Source organism: Panthera uncia (genome assembly GCF_023721935.1).
Source record: "Panthera uncia isolate 11264 chromosome A1 unlocalized genomic scaffold, Puncia_PCG_1.0 HiC_scaffold_17, whole genome shotgun sequence".
NCBI classification, from domain to species: Eukaryota; Metazoa; Chordata; class Mammalia; order Carnivora; family Felidae; genus Panthera; species Panthera uncia.
This window is the reverse complement of record NW_026057577.1, coordinates 49,836,567-49,849,754: the sequence shown is the minus strand read 5'-3', so window position 1 is coordinate 49,849,754 and position 13,188 is coordinate 49,836,567.

The window sequence follows — 13,188 nt, the reverse complement described above, 5'->3', positions numbered from 1 at the left end:
GGTCCCCACAGTTTTGTAGGACACAGAAAAATAGCACAACCTGAAGATACAGGCTTAAGGTGCATGCTCTAGAAGTTTAGAAGAGGCTTTCCAGAAAGAGGGATCTGAGCCAGGAGGGAGAAAGAGAAACAAAGTACGCTGGACAGAGGAACAGCTTGTACCAAGGTGTGAGGCAAAGACCATAAGGCAGGGAAACCTGGGTGGCTCAGTCGGTTAAGCATCCAACTCTTGATTTCGGCTCTGGTCATGATCTCAGGGTTTGTCAGTCCAAGCCCCACGTCAGGCTCTGCATTAACAGTGCAGATTCTCTCCCTTGGGATTCTCTCCCTTGTCTTCTCTCTCTGCCCCTCCCCACCCATGTTCGCTCTCTCTCAAAATAAATAAACTTTTAAAAAAAAGAGCATAAGGCACACTAAGGGAAGTGGCATGTGCATAATATTGCTATGGTTGAGTGATGATGCTATAAAACAGATGGTGATCACATCAACATGAACTTCATGCACCCTAATAGGAATTTTGAACTTGATCCTAAAAAGGAGAGGAGACATGGAAGGATTTTAAGCATGGGTGTAATGTGTTAAGATTTCCCTTTCAGAAAAATCACACTGCCAGTCATACGATAGATGAATTTACCTTACTATGAGACCAGTTAAGAATCTGTTACATGATATACCAAGAACTTATATAACTCAACACTAAAACCACAAATAATCCTATTAAAAATGGGCAGAAGACATGAACAGACATTTCTCCAAAGAAGACATCGAGGTGGCCAAAAGACACATGAAAATATGCTCACCATCACTCATCATCAGGGAAATGCAAATCAAAACTACAATAAGGTATCACCTCAAACCTGTCAGAATGACTAAAATCAAAAAGGAAACAAGTGTTGGTGAGGATATCGAGAAAAAGAAACCCTTGTGGTCTCTTAGTGGGAACACAAACTGATGCAGCCATTGTGGAAGACATTACGGAAATTCCTCCAGAAGTTAAAAAAGGAACTACCCTACAACCCAGGAATCACACCAAAAATACAAAAATCCCAATTCAAAGGGATACATGCACCCCTTTGTTTACTGCAGGATTATTTACAGTAGCTAAATTATGGAAGTAGCTCAAAAGTCCATCTATAGATGAATGGATAAAGAAAATGTGGTAGATATAGATACAGATACAGATATACACACATACACACACAATGGAATATCATTCATTAAAAAAGGAAATAAATCTTGCAATTTGCAATGACATGGATGGAACTAAACAGTATAATGCTAAGCAAAAGAAGGCAGAGAAAAACAAATACCATAAGATTTTACTGATATGTGGAATTTAAGAAACAAAACAAATGGCCAAAGTAAAAGAAATAGAAAGAGAGAGAGAGAGAGAGAGAGAGAGAGAGAGAGAAACCAAGAAACAGGCTCTTAACTATAGTGAACAAATTGTTGGTTACCAAAGGGGAGGTAGATAGAGGAATGGGATGAGATAGGTGAAGGGGATTAAAAGTACACTTATCACGATGAGCACTGAGTAATGTATAGAATTGTTGAATCACTATATTGTACACCTGAAACCAATATAACACTGTATGTTAGCTATACTGGAATTAAAATTAAAAATTTAATTTAAAAAAAGAATCTGTTGCAGGGATTCAGATAAGAAATGATGAGGGACCGAACTAAAACAATGACAATAGAAACGGAAGGAAGAGCATGAAAATGGAAAATAATGAGAAGGCAGAATTGAAAGGTCTTGAAGATGGACCAGATACAGCAGGGAGCGAGAAAAGAGGACTTGGCTGTTTCCAGGATTAATGAGAAGACGGACAGCAGCATCAATCCCAAATATTGAATGTCGGAAGGCTTTGAAAGGTGATGAGTTTGTTTTTAGCCATGTTTAGTTGTGAAGTGTCCATGGATCATCCAAAAGTGAATAATCTGCAGTAATCAGGAACTCCAAGGGAGAGTTCTTGATTGGAAATGCAGCCTTGGGATCATCACAGTGTCCATGATAAAAACTGAACATGACTGATGTCACCAAAGGAGATGGTATAGTTTGAAGCAAGAGAGTAAGGAGAATTTAACTCTGGGAGACACATCCATCAGAAGTGTGGATAAATAGGAAGGTATCCATGAAGGCTTCTGAGAAGCAACAACAAGACACAGGAGCAAAGTGTCAAACAAACCAAGGCAGGACAGTGGCAAGAAGGAAGGAATAAGCGACAAAGAAGGTTGAGGAAAAAATATGGAAGATTTTCCACCAGATTTGACAACTTTGGTATATTGGCAAGAGTAGCTTCAAAGGGGTTCCCAGAGTGAGTGTGTTTGGAGCTAGTTGGGAATTACAATCAGCAAAAGGATTCAGAGCACAGTTGAAGGGATGAGCCCTGGACATATGAGTGAATACCTCTTTCAATGAGTTAGAAATAAAGGAGAGGGGAGGTACAGGAAGTTGAGAGAGATCTCTCCGGGATGGATTCTCTGTTCTCCATGAAAAAGAGGCAAGATTATTGGTTGCCAGTGAATGGGGAGGAAGTAAGATAAGAAAAATGAGACTAGTATGAAGGTTTCATTCATTCAACAAACATTTACTCATATTTACAGTGTGCCAGCCAGGGCCAGAAACTGAATTCAAGTTGCTCACAGATGCATGGCAGGAAAAAGTTCTAGATCAGCCACCATCAAGAGCTGACTGGTTACAGACTTAAAGGATAACCCCAACCAGGCTAGAGACTGGACACTGCTAATGGCATCAACATGAAAACTTGGATGGAATGAGATTTTCTCTGGCTGTGCCTGAAGCTAGTGTAAAAGTAAAATGCAAATATTTACATGGGTCCCAAGGTGGATACTGTGAGGAGCATACAGCAGAAAGTCAAGAGGGAAAGAGAACATTGGTGACAGAATAGGAGAGTAAGGCAACAGTGAAGCAGGGAGGTATTTAAATAGAGGAGGCAACACAGCCTCTAGAATGATAACACACCCAGACATAACAGAGCATTCAAAACACTCAAGGTTTCAGTGAACTTCAAGTGAATGTTGAGGGAGGCAAAAAGGTAAGATTGATAAGGCAGATACGAGGTTTTTTTCAAAACAGGAGGGTGCAGCTAAGAATTCAGAAGATAAAATGGAAGTAAGTAGCCGAAGCAGAGGCAGAAGTGATGAGAAGATTAAGAAATGTGGAGGCAAATGTACTAAGAGTGTGAGCCACCTAAATTTTGGAGTGATGAGCTTCAGTGTGACTCATGTGCAAGGGTGGGTCAAGAAATGGATGATCACAATGGCACAGACCACAAAAGAGAAGCACTTTCACACGGGAATGTATGTATTGACCTGGAGATAGAAATAGGCATTTAGAGAAATCCAATTCAATCTTGATTTGATGGCCTGTGGCATGTAAGAGAGTGAAACACTGGAGGAACAAATAGGATGAAGTAAAGAGTGGTATTTTCAAAGAGCAGTCAGGTTTCCATTATGGCAATACACAGAAGGAAAATTCAGGGAAGAGGATATTGGGGAGACCAGTGAAGGGAAGGTTGGTGGGAAGGACAAGAAGGCAATGCAGTAGAAAAAAGGATGAGAAGAAGAAAACACAAAGCAATAAGAGACACAATCAAAGGATAGATTCCTAGAGAACCTGGTGTTTGGGGAAGTGGCCAAGATTAAAATTTTTTGTGAGAAATTTTGTAAATTTTTTTTTTTTAGAAAGAGCGAGAGTGCACGTGTGTGAGCAGGGAAGGGACAGACAGAGAGAGAGAGAATCTTAAGTAGGCTCCAATCTCAGTGCAGAGACCAATGCAGGGCTTGATCCCACCCTGGGATCATAATCTCAGCCAAAATCAAGAGTTGAGCACTCAACTGATTGAGTCACCCAGGTGCCCCTGAACCATTTTTTTTTAAAGATTTTATTTAAATTCCAGTTAGTTAACCTATTAGTTTCAGGTGTACAACAGAAGTAGCCAAGATTCATTTAGATGCAAATGGAACACTGGTTGGTCAGTTATTTCAGTGACTGTTGAGGCTTACCTAAGGAAACTGTCTATTGCCCTCTGGCTTAGTTAGTGGCCAGGTGGATAAAAAGTTCAAGGAAATATTTGAGAGTTGAGTTTTGGGGGGAAACAGTTGAGGGGAATTCCCATGGCAGAGTTGCCAAAGGAAAGAAAAGGACAAAAAGGAGTTTGAGGTGAGTGTGGGGGATAGGGTTTTCTAAGCACCTTGAAGTTTCTGTTGTAATCATTATTGGAATTGAGCAGCATCAATGTCTCTCATATACCTACCATTCTTTTTTCTTTTGTATGCATAATGTAAATCACATAACTGATCGTTTTTCTTTTCATTGGCCACCAGGAAGCTCAAAACAGAAGTTTGATTTGCCACTACAAGACTTGAAAGCATACATTTGGAGTATTAATGATGTCCCTGGTTTCATTTTACTTTTACTAACCTTATTTCTTACTTTCACCAATTTTTGCCACTTATTTTTTTTTTCTTTTAGGTTTGATTTTGCAAGACATCTCTACCTTCTTTAAAAAGGAGAATGTTCAGGGGCACCTGGATGGCTCAGTAGGTTGAGCGTCCAACTTCAGCTCATGTCATGATCTTATAGCTCGTGAGTTCGAGCCCCACATGAGGCTCTGTGCTGACAGCTCAGAGCCTGGAGCGTGCTTTGGATTCTGTGTCTCCCTCTATCTCTGTCCCTAACCCACTTGTGCTCTGTCTCTCTCAAAAATAAATAAACATTTTTAAAATTTTTTTTAAAAAGGAGAATGTGTATAAAGAATAAACATAATAGTCTGTGATTATTTCAAACCTTGCACAAGGGACATAATTAAATATTAAGATCATACACATCTATGAAAGAGCATTTATTACCATAGAACTTTTAAGAACATCAATGATTCTGCAAGCCAAATTTGCTGCCAAGTGACAGCTTGTCGGTACTCTAATTTTGATATTAAGATTACATAGGCAGTACTCAGGCTCCAAATTCCCATGTGCCTCATTATTCCAGTGACCGTAACATTAAGGGTCCAACCAAGCCCAGGCAGTTTTGAGAGTAATAAGAAGTACCCCTAATAATTACACTAGGACAATAAGTATATACTGAGACATATGATCACCTTTCACACAGTTTGATTTTAAAATATGGGCTTAAGTTCTAAATTGCCCTCATTCTTTAAGGGAAATCTTTAGTTCTATTACATTGCTCTTGCCATTTTCTACAGGAAAACAGCTTTGTGTAAGAATTTGTTCAGTTCCAATGTTATTTGGAATGTCCACAGGGCTCTGCTGACTTTTGACAAGGGATTACAAAGCTACTAGTGGTGATGGCTAGGGGCTCTTCTGCCAGTCCATCAAGCAACTGGTTAGCCACTATGCTCATGGCAAAACCACTAGAAGGATGCAAATAGTGGAAAGTGATTGAATGTAGACGGCTGTTCTATTACCTTTACTATACCACTGAAATTTAGTTCACTTGATTATACCTATTCAATATAAAAATAAGTCTTGTGCGTTTATAATTTTTTTAATGTTTATTTATTATTAAGAGAGAGAGAGAGCATGAGCAGAGGAGGGGCAGAGAGAGAGAGAAACACAGAATCTGAAGCAGGCTCCAGACTCTGTGCTGATGGCACAGAGACTGAGGCGGGGCTCAGACTCAAGCACTTTGAGATCATGACCTGAGCCAAAGTCAGACACTCACCTGACTAAGACACCCAGCTGCCCCTAGTCTTGTGCATTTGAAATGCAGTGTAAATTATCACATATAACCTGTGGACCAAATATAAATTGAAATCATTTGTGTTGAATTATGGCTCCATGTGAACTATCATAGAATGTTATTTATGACCATTTGGTAGATGGGTTTAAAAAAAAAAAAAAAGTTCGTAAAAGGAGCTTTATCCTGGGGCCTGGGTAGCTCAGTCAATTAAGTGTCTGACTTTTGATTTCAGCTCAGGTCACGATCTCATGGTTTATGAGTTTGAGCCCCACATCAGGCTCCAAGCTGACAGTGCAGAGGCTGCTTGGGCAGGCTACTCGTGCGCTCTCTCTCTCTCTTCCTCTCAAAACAAATAAACTTACAAATAAAAAGGAGTTTTATCCTTTCTACTACTTTATCCTTTTTACTATCCAGACAGTAGTAAACCCATGTCCACATGTTCGATCACCCTTTAATCCCATGCCTGGCTACCACGGAAATGTCAGGGAGGAAAATGCAGGGTGCAGTTCCAACCAAAAGAGAGTGAGGAACAACAACAACAAAAACTCACAGAAATGCAGACTGACAGGTTTCCCATCCTCAACTGGAACCCCCAAGACCACCTACATGGCAGGGCTTTCTGACTCTGAAAGCAGGGCCCACCCCTGAATCAGAGTATATACTAAGTGCCTAAAAATAGCATGTGGGGGCCAAGTTATTTAAGCTTGCTATTCTGAAAGATCTGTTTTCCGGATCATTATGAAGCCACGCACCCTTCCGAAGGAGATGGTTCCAGACTCTGTGTGAACCCTTGGACTGCTACTGACCAAAACTCTGATCTGTCCTCTATTGCCAAGGGATACCTCAGGGTCACAGTGGTACAGGCATCGGAGACCTCTTACTACAAGTTTGTAAAACTGAAGAGCATTTGGTCCAAGAGAGGTTAGAAGAGTGAGTCAGGGGTTAGGTCTCCAAGGGTGAAATAAAAACCGCAGCTAACCTTTGGACCTGAAGAAGAGATGGGGCATTGAGAAGCACCACAGCAAAACAACACACAGGGGGGCTAGCCTGGAGGAATTCTGAGAGGCTGACAGATGCCTTTGGTCCACTTGCAGCCCTTCTCCTCTCGGGACATCCGTTCACTCTGGTATCTAGCCAAAACCAAGAACTGTTTGCAAGACACTACACCATATGCCATGTGGTCTAGATTGCATCAGTGTGGGGTTCACTCCCTCCATACACCTTGAGATTAAAATTAAAGACCCCAGAGAGTGGTCTAATTCTCAGCGCACATCCGAAAATATAACACATCTTAGGTCAGTATTTATATAACGCAAATTATACCTCTAACAGAATTTATTAATGTTGATGATGATGATGACGATGATGATGATGAAAGATGTGCTATTTTGTTTAAAGTAAGAGTTCCTACTATGTAAAAGACACAACAAGCCCACAGCAGAGTCACTTGTGCTAAACTTCATGTCAGTAAACCAATAGTTACTACCTAACCTATCTGAAGTTTCAGCCCCTCCCAGAAATGTAATCTAAACTGATCAGTCTGGAATGTCCTGGTCAGCACTAGTGAGGCAATTTACCTGATATACTCTTTTCATTCCCTAAATGAAAAGGATAGTGACTTTGTCTAAAATAATCCATACTTTTCTCGTCCTGCCTTAAAAAAACAAACAAACAAACAAACAAAACGCAGCTCTTCCTTTCTATTTGCTAGATGAGATACTGCCTGATTCAGGAATCACTGAATAAAAACCAGTTCAAATTTACTCAGCTGAATTTTGTTTTTGAACACTACATACAACCCATTTGTTAAGAAACTCGTATGCATTAGCTAGGCAATGGGAGCTTCCACAATCACCCTGCAAGGGGAATTCTGCTTTTAGGCCCATTATACAGATGAGAAAAACTGAAAAGAGATAAGTGAAAAGATAAATAAGTTACACAATTCCCTTCGAGAGAAAAGACTGCTACCTAGGACGCAGTGGCAAGTTACTCAAATAAGAGGGCTGAAAGTTATCGGCAAAAGAGACAAGGAAAGGGCACAAAAGCAGGGAACGAATGTGTTTGGCTTTGCAGAAACAGCAATTCCAGCCAAGGAGACACCCAACCAGTGTTGCACGTGAAAGCCCCTTGCTAGGTTAGGTTTGTCCCCTGACGGCCCCTTACATGAGCGTTGGAGCTGGGTTGGAGCTGAAGACATGCACAGAAGCCCCCCTGAATTGTCCTGAAGTTACATTTAGATCAGTATAATACTAAGGTCTACTCCTAGGGGCAGAGTTTTCTAGCAGTTTTTGAACAGACGATGTGTGCCCTAGCAAGGGTGTTGACATACTAGGCATGCACAGTTGAACTGAAGTGCCTATGGGAGCTTCTGGTCCCTGCCCCCTGATACACTGAATAAAACCTCCCTGTGTTAAACCCACTGGAAGAGAGTGCCTTGAGAGATAGCCCCCTGTCTCCTTACTTGTAGCAAGTAATAGAAAGTTCTTAGCCTTCAACACTTGGTTAGGTTGTGTTCAATTTTATGTACTCCAAGTGGTGAACCCCTGGAGTTTGGGTACATGACTAATTAGTGACAAAGCTATAGTTTAAACTAGGTCCTTTTAACTTCAAAACCTTAAACTTTTTCACTTATTAATGAAGTTTCCAAAAGGAATCTGTAAAAAAAAAAAAACTTTTAATCTTGTAGCATGTGTAGGATAAGTTAGTAATACAGAGGCTCCAACCAATTACACTTCTTTCCATCTTTCCAAAGATGGTCTAATCAACATGTAGTTAATTTTATGGACCCAAAGGTTTTGGCATGACATTTACTAGCATGAAACTTTCTTCAACACTTTGAGCTTATGGCTTGTGGGTGTGTGAATGAGCTCCATTCTAGGAGTGTTTTTCAAAGAAACAAAATAGTTTTTGACTATTTCTATATTTAAAAAGATCATACGGTATACTGAACGAAGGCAAAGTAATACAATGTTCCTTAATTTTTACACGCGGGAGATAATGTAACAAAGCATCAGTTTATTCTACTGTTTTCCAAATCATTTATGGACCTGTTCAGAAAATGAGTAAATTACCAGAATTTTGTCAAGTTAAAACTCTTTTCTTTGTCAGTGTGTAAGTAATCTCTGACTTTATTTCCCTGAGACAGACTGAAACATTAGGTAATTAACCAAGAAAAACCTACTTAAGCTGGCTCTCTTTTTTTGCTAAAATTAATCAAATGGATAACTGTTGCCCTCAACTGAATCAATCTTAAATTGTTAGTTGACTTTGGTGCAATAATACTCTCTGTTTCTTTCCCATTTAAAGATCCCACTCCTCTCCTCTATCCTTGTGGTCCTGTAAAACTCCATACAAGACACAATTTTCAAAGTTTTACGGAACAAAAATCTGGTGTTTTAGATTTTTACATTATAGACTGCAGCCACTCCACTAACAACTTAAGTAGGGTGCTCAACCAAAATCTTGGCTTTCCTTCAGCCCCAAGTATTGACATAACCAGACTGTAGAAGAATAGCACTGTTGTTTCACCGCTCTACGTTGGTCTCCTCTCTTTTATGACTCTGACCTATCTCAGACTAACTGCTGCCCCAAACTGGAGACTTCTGCCTATCTTTTTCTTTCACCCACAGCTAGAGGGGAAATTTGATTGGGCCTCACTGGGATATAAAAGAAAAGAACATGATCATTAAAGACTTTATAACAAAAGGGGAAGTGGTAAATTCCAGTTTACCTTCCCTGAAAATCATCCTTCCCTGAAAGAGCCAGGTTAACATCTTTGACAAGAACAGAAAGAAGGAAGAGAAATCTACCTGCCACAGGGTAACATGGCACTGGCTACAAGAGGGTATTAGCTTCCCTGAAGGTGAGTTTTCCTCCAGGTTGACAAAGTGCTTTTGAGGGCTGGGAGGCCTACGAGAATGTACTCAAATTCTTACTTCATCCCCTATGTAACTTAAGCGAGTTATCTAATCTCTCTAACCAGAGGCACAAAGATATAAAATAAGGATGCAACTAATATCGACTGCGGTGAGTTTTTCTGAGAATTAAATGAGGTAACACATGTAGGGATTTAATACAACACTTGACATATAGTAAGCATTTTAAAAAGCATGATTAATTTGTTATTATTTTCCACATGAAGCCCTAGGACTAAGAAATGTTTGTAAAGCCTAGTAAATTTGGAACAGTTATTGGCAACTAAGAGTAAGGCTGTACCTAGGTGCTCAAACAAATGTATTTACATTTTATGTGAAGATAGGGTTTTATTGTTCTCTACCTGTCACATTTTCTGTAGTTCTGTCAACTTGCTCTTATTACTTTTCTTCAATTGAAGTTAATTATAGACCCATCATACTAGATCTGAACAAACTGTGATGTTCTGGGAAACCTATATGCCAAGGTCTTCATTTAAATGAGAAATTTACAAGGCTATCATTTAACCAAAATATTTTCAGTGGAAGTGCCTTTTCCATTTGTTAAAAAGTAAGCAGAGAAGAAATTCATGAATTTGAATAACAGATTCCACGCATCGATCGTCATTGTCAGGTCCTACAGCAAATGTGATGGAAGTACCAAAACATTTGGGAGTACCAAAACATTTAGGGGATGTCTGATAGTTCAGGCTATAGCACTAGTGGGTCAAGAATCATTTAAATTTATCAGAGCAAACAGTCATGTCAAAAACACAGTTTCATTCATCAAAGTCATACACTGTATTGACTCTGTTAATGATTTGTACGTGCAAAGTTCAAATACCCAGCCGTTTTTCATTTATGATGTGCAAGATTTTGAAGGTTGTAAACACCTGAGAGGGAGAAATATTTCTGGGTGGTCTTGGTAAGGGGAAAGGGGACTTAATTAGGAATGACACAGCAAAGCAAAGAAAGGCAGAATTTAATCTGAGAAAACAACTTTTCTAACCACACCAAGAGCCAACACGATATTAAGTATCCAAAGGAAAGTGAAAAAGACCAATGACACAAAATAATTTGATGAGGCCAAATGAAGAATATGAATTTCTCAAACACCATTAATGCAAATTTTAGCTGAAAGCAACAATATCGTAAAATAAATAATAGCACACATTTGCTTTATTTTGAATGCAAAATGAACAGAATAACCAAAAGAGAACATTTTTATTTCAGACCATGACTTTCACATCAGGCTGGGAAACCTCAGGAAACATGACAACTGACGAGTGAAGCAGGCTAAGAGCCAGCAACAATCTCAACTTTGCTTCTGCCCCACTCTCTGGCTTAGCATGGTGAACACCTCAGCCAAATGAGACCAGGAAACCAGGGAGATCTTTTTCTAGAACTAATATTTTGGATGCAGAGATCATGAATCGTTCCAAAACTGGCAGCAGAAGTGTGAAGAATTTGGAAAGGCACAGGGAGAGCAGTGCAGCCAGCACCGATGCCTCAAAGAGAAGGGAGCAGAAAGGACTGAAGGACTGCCAGGGCACAGCCGCAAAGGGTGGAAGAAGGAAAGCCACAATTGCTCTGAGAGAAAAGGGCAAGGCATGATGGGAAAGGGCTCTTCCAAAGGGGCCCAGAGCAGGAAGCTGCCCTTGTTTAAAAGAGAAAGTTGTTTGTTCTAGACAAAAGGGCTGGTCTCTGATCACAGGCTCATCCCTCCCTTCCCCAACTCTCCCACTAACCCAGGTACAGTTTGGTACTGAAAGGAAAAATGGTCAAAGTGTTGCCTTTAATTTTCAATGTGTTTGGATACACATAATTAAAAGCCAGCAAAAGACACAGAGGAGGGAATACTGGGAGATGAGGGCAGGGAGAATGTAAGAAAGGAGAACAAATAAGAGAAGGAGAAAGGTTGAGACACTGGAGGTAAAGAGAAGAGTAAGAGCATGCTTCAAGGGTATAAGTGGGAGGGATCAGGATGATCTGGTGGACTTGAGGAGCTCAAGACATTTCCAGACACAAACATATGGATGAGGAAATAAAGAGTTCCAGTTCCTACGGCTAAAATGAAAACGATTTCCTGTGGAAAAAGCGGAGCCTGCTCAAAACACTGGGATTGATCACACTGGGTTTCCTCTGCAAATACTCTATCATAAAATGCTAATACTAAATCACCTCGAAGTTCTCACTTTCAAGCTCAGTTAAGCTACAGAAGAGCTTTTCCTGTTTTAGGTTTCTAAATTCTCAGAGTTGGGAACCGTGGAAGGCAAACAGGCCAGCTCTTATCTGATTCAGAGAGACCATCTCCTTGATTAGTCAACACCTCCCTTGGGACTCACTTAAGCAATGTGGTCTCAGCCCCATGTATTGCCAATGAGGTGATATCTCAGATGACTGGCCAAGGTTTCGGAGTGAGAAGTGCAGATTTCACATCCTAGCTCTCCAGGCACTTGAGTGAGCAATCACATGAAATCCTGGAACTCTCCTGATACCAATCACAATCCTTGCATTTAGATCACACTTGAGAGCTCGCCAAGGCTATTTACATCAGTGTTCTCATCTGATTCTCACAGCAAACACAAGAGGGATTATTTTTAATACTTTTCAGGTTAGAAGCGTAGCAAAATGCAGAAAATTTATGGGAGGTGCCGAAAGTCACACAACCAAATTCCTCTAATACCAATCTATTTTTGCAACTGTACAAAAACACTTATTAACTTTTATTTCAAATCATTAAATAATATAGTACTTAAGAAATTTACAAGAAAATAGATAATTAAGAATATGCTAATATAGGCACAGTATTGGCAAGTAATGCAAATACATTTTGCTTCTCTCGGTTTGTATATGTAAAAAACAAAATATAAGTATTTGAAAACATGCATACACTGAATCCATTGAATCTTATTACTACCCCAAAATTATACCATTCATAAGAAACTATTTGAGGAAAAAAGCTTCTCAAAGAAGTTTCTGTAGAATTCAAGTTATCCTGTATGCAAGGAAGTCGCAAGTAATCCACAAGTTCAAATCAAAGACTTGGATTCCTTAATAGAAAAGACCTTTCCTGTTGAGAGATAGGGCGGTGTGATGTTTGAGCACACAGACACAGCCAGCCTTCCCTGAATTTAAAACTCGATTCTGACACTTACTATATATCTGATGCTCACTAACTTACTTAAACTTTACCTCTGTTTTCTCACCTATAAAAAGGAGATCAAATATTATTATACCATTGGGATACTGTGAGGATTTAATGAGTTAACGTCCTTAATGTGTTCAGCCACCATCCTGATACGTAGTAAGACCTACATGTATAAGTTATCAATATGTCCCTCTGCCAAGCATTATACACTTAGATGCATTGGGGTCCTTTCCAATTCACAAAACAACCCTGAGAGACACGGATCATTACACCTACTGGAAAGGAATAAAACCTCAGAGAAGTAATTAGCCTCAGATAGCACAGATAATAAGTGGCACAGTCAAGCTACAGCCTCATCTCTTGGATGGAAGTGTCTTTGGTACTTTCATCTGGAGAGAGAGT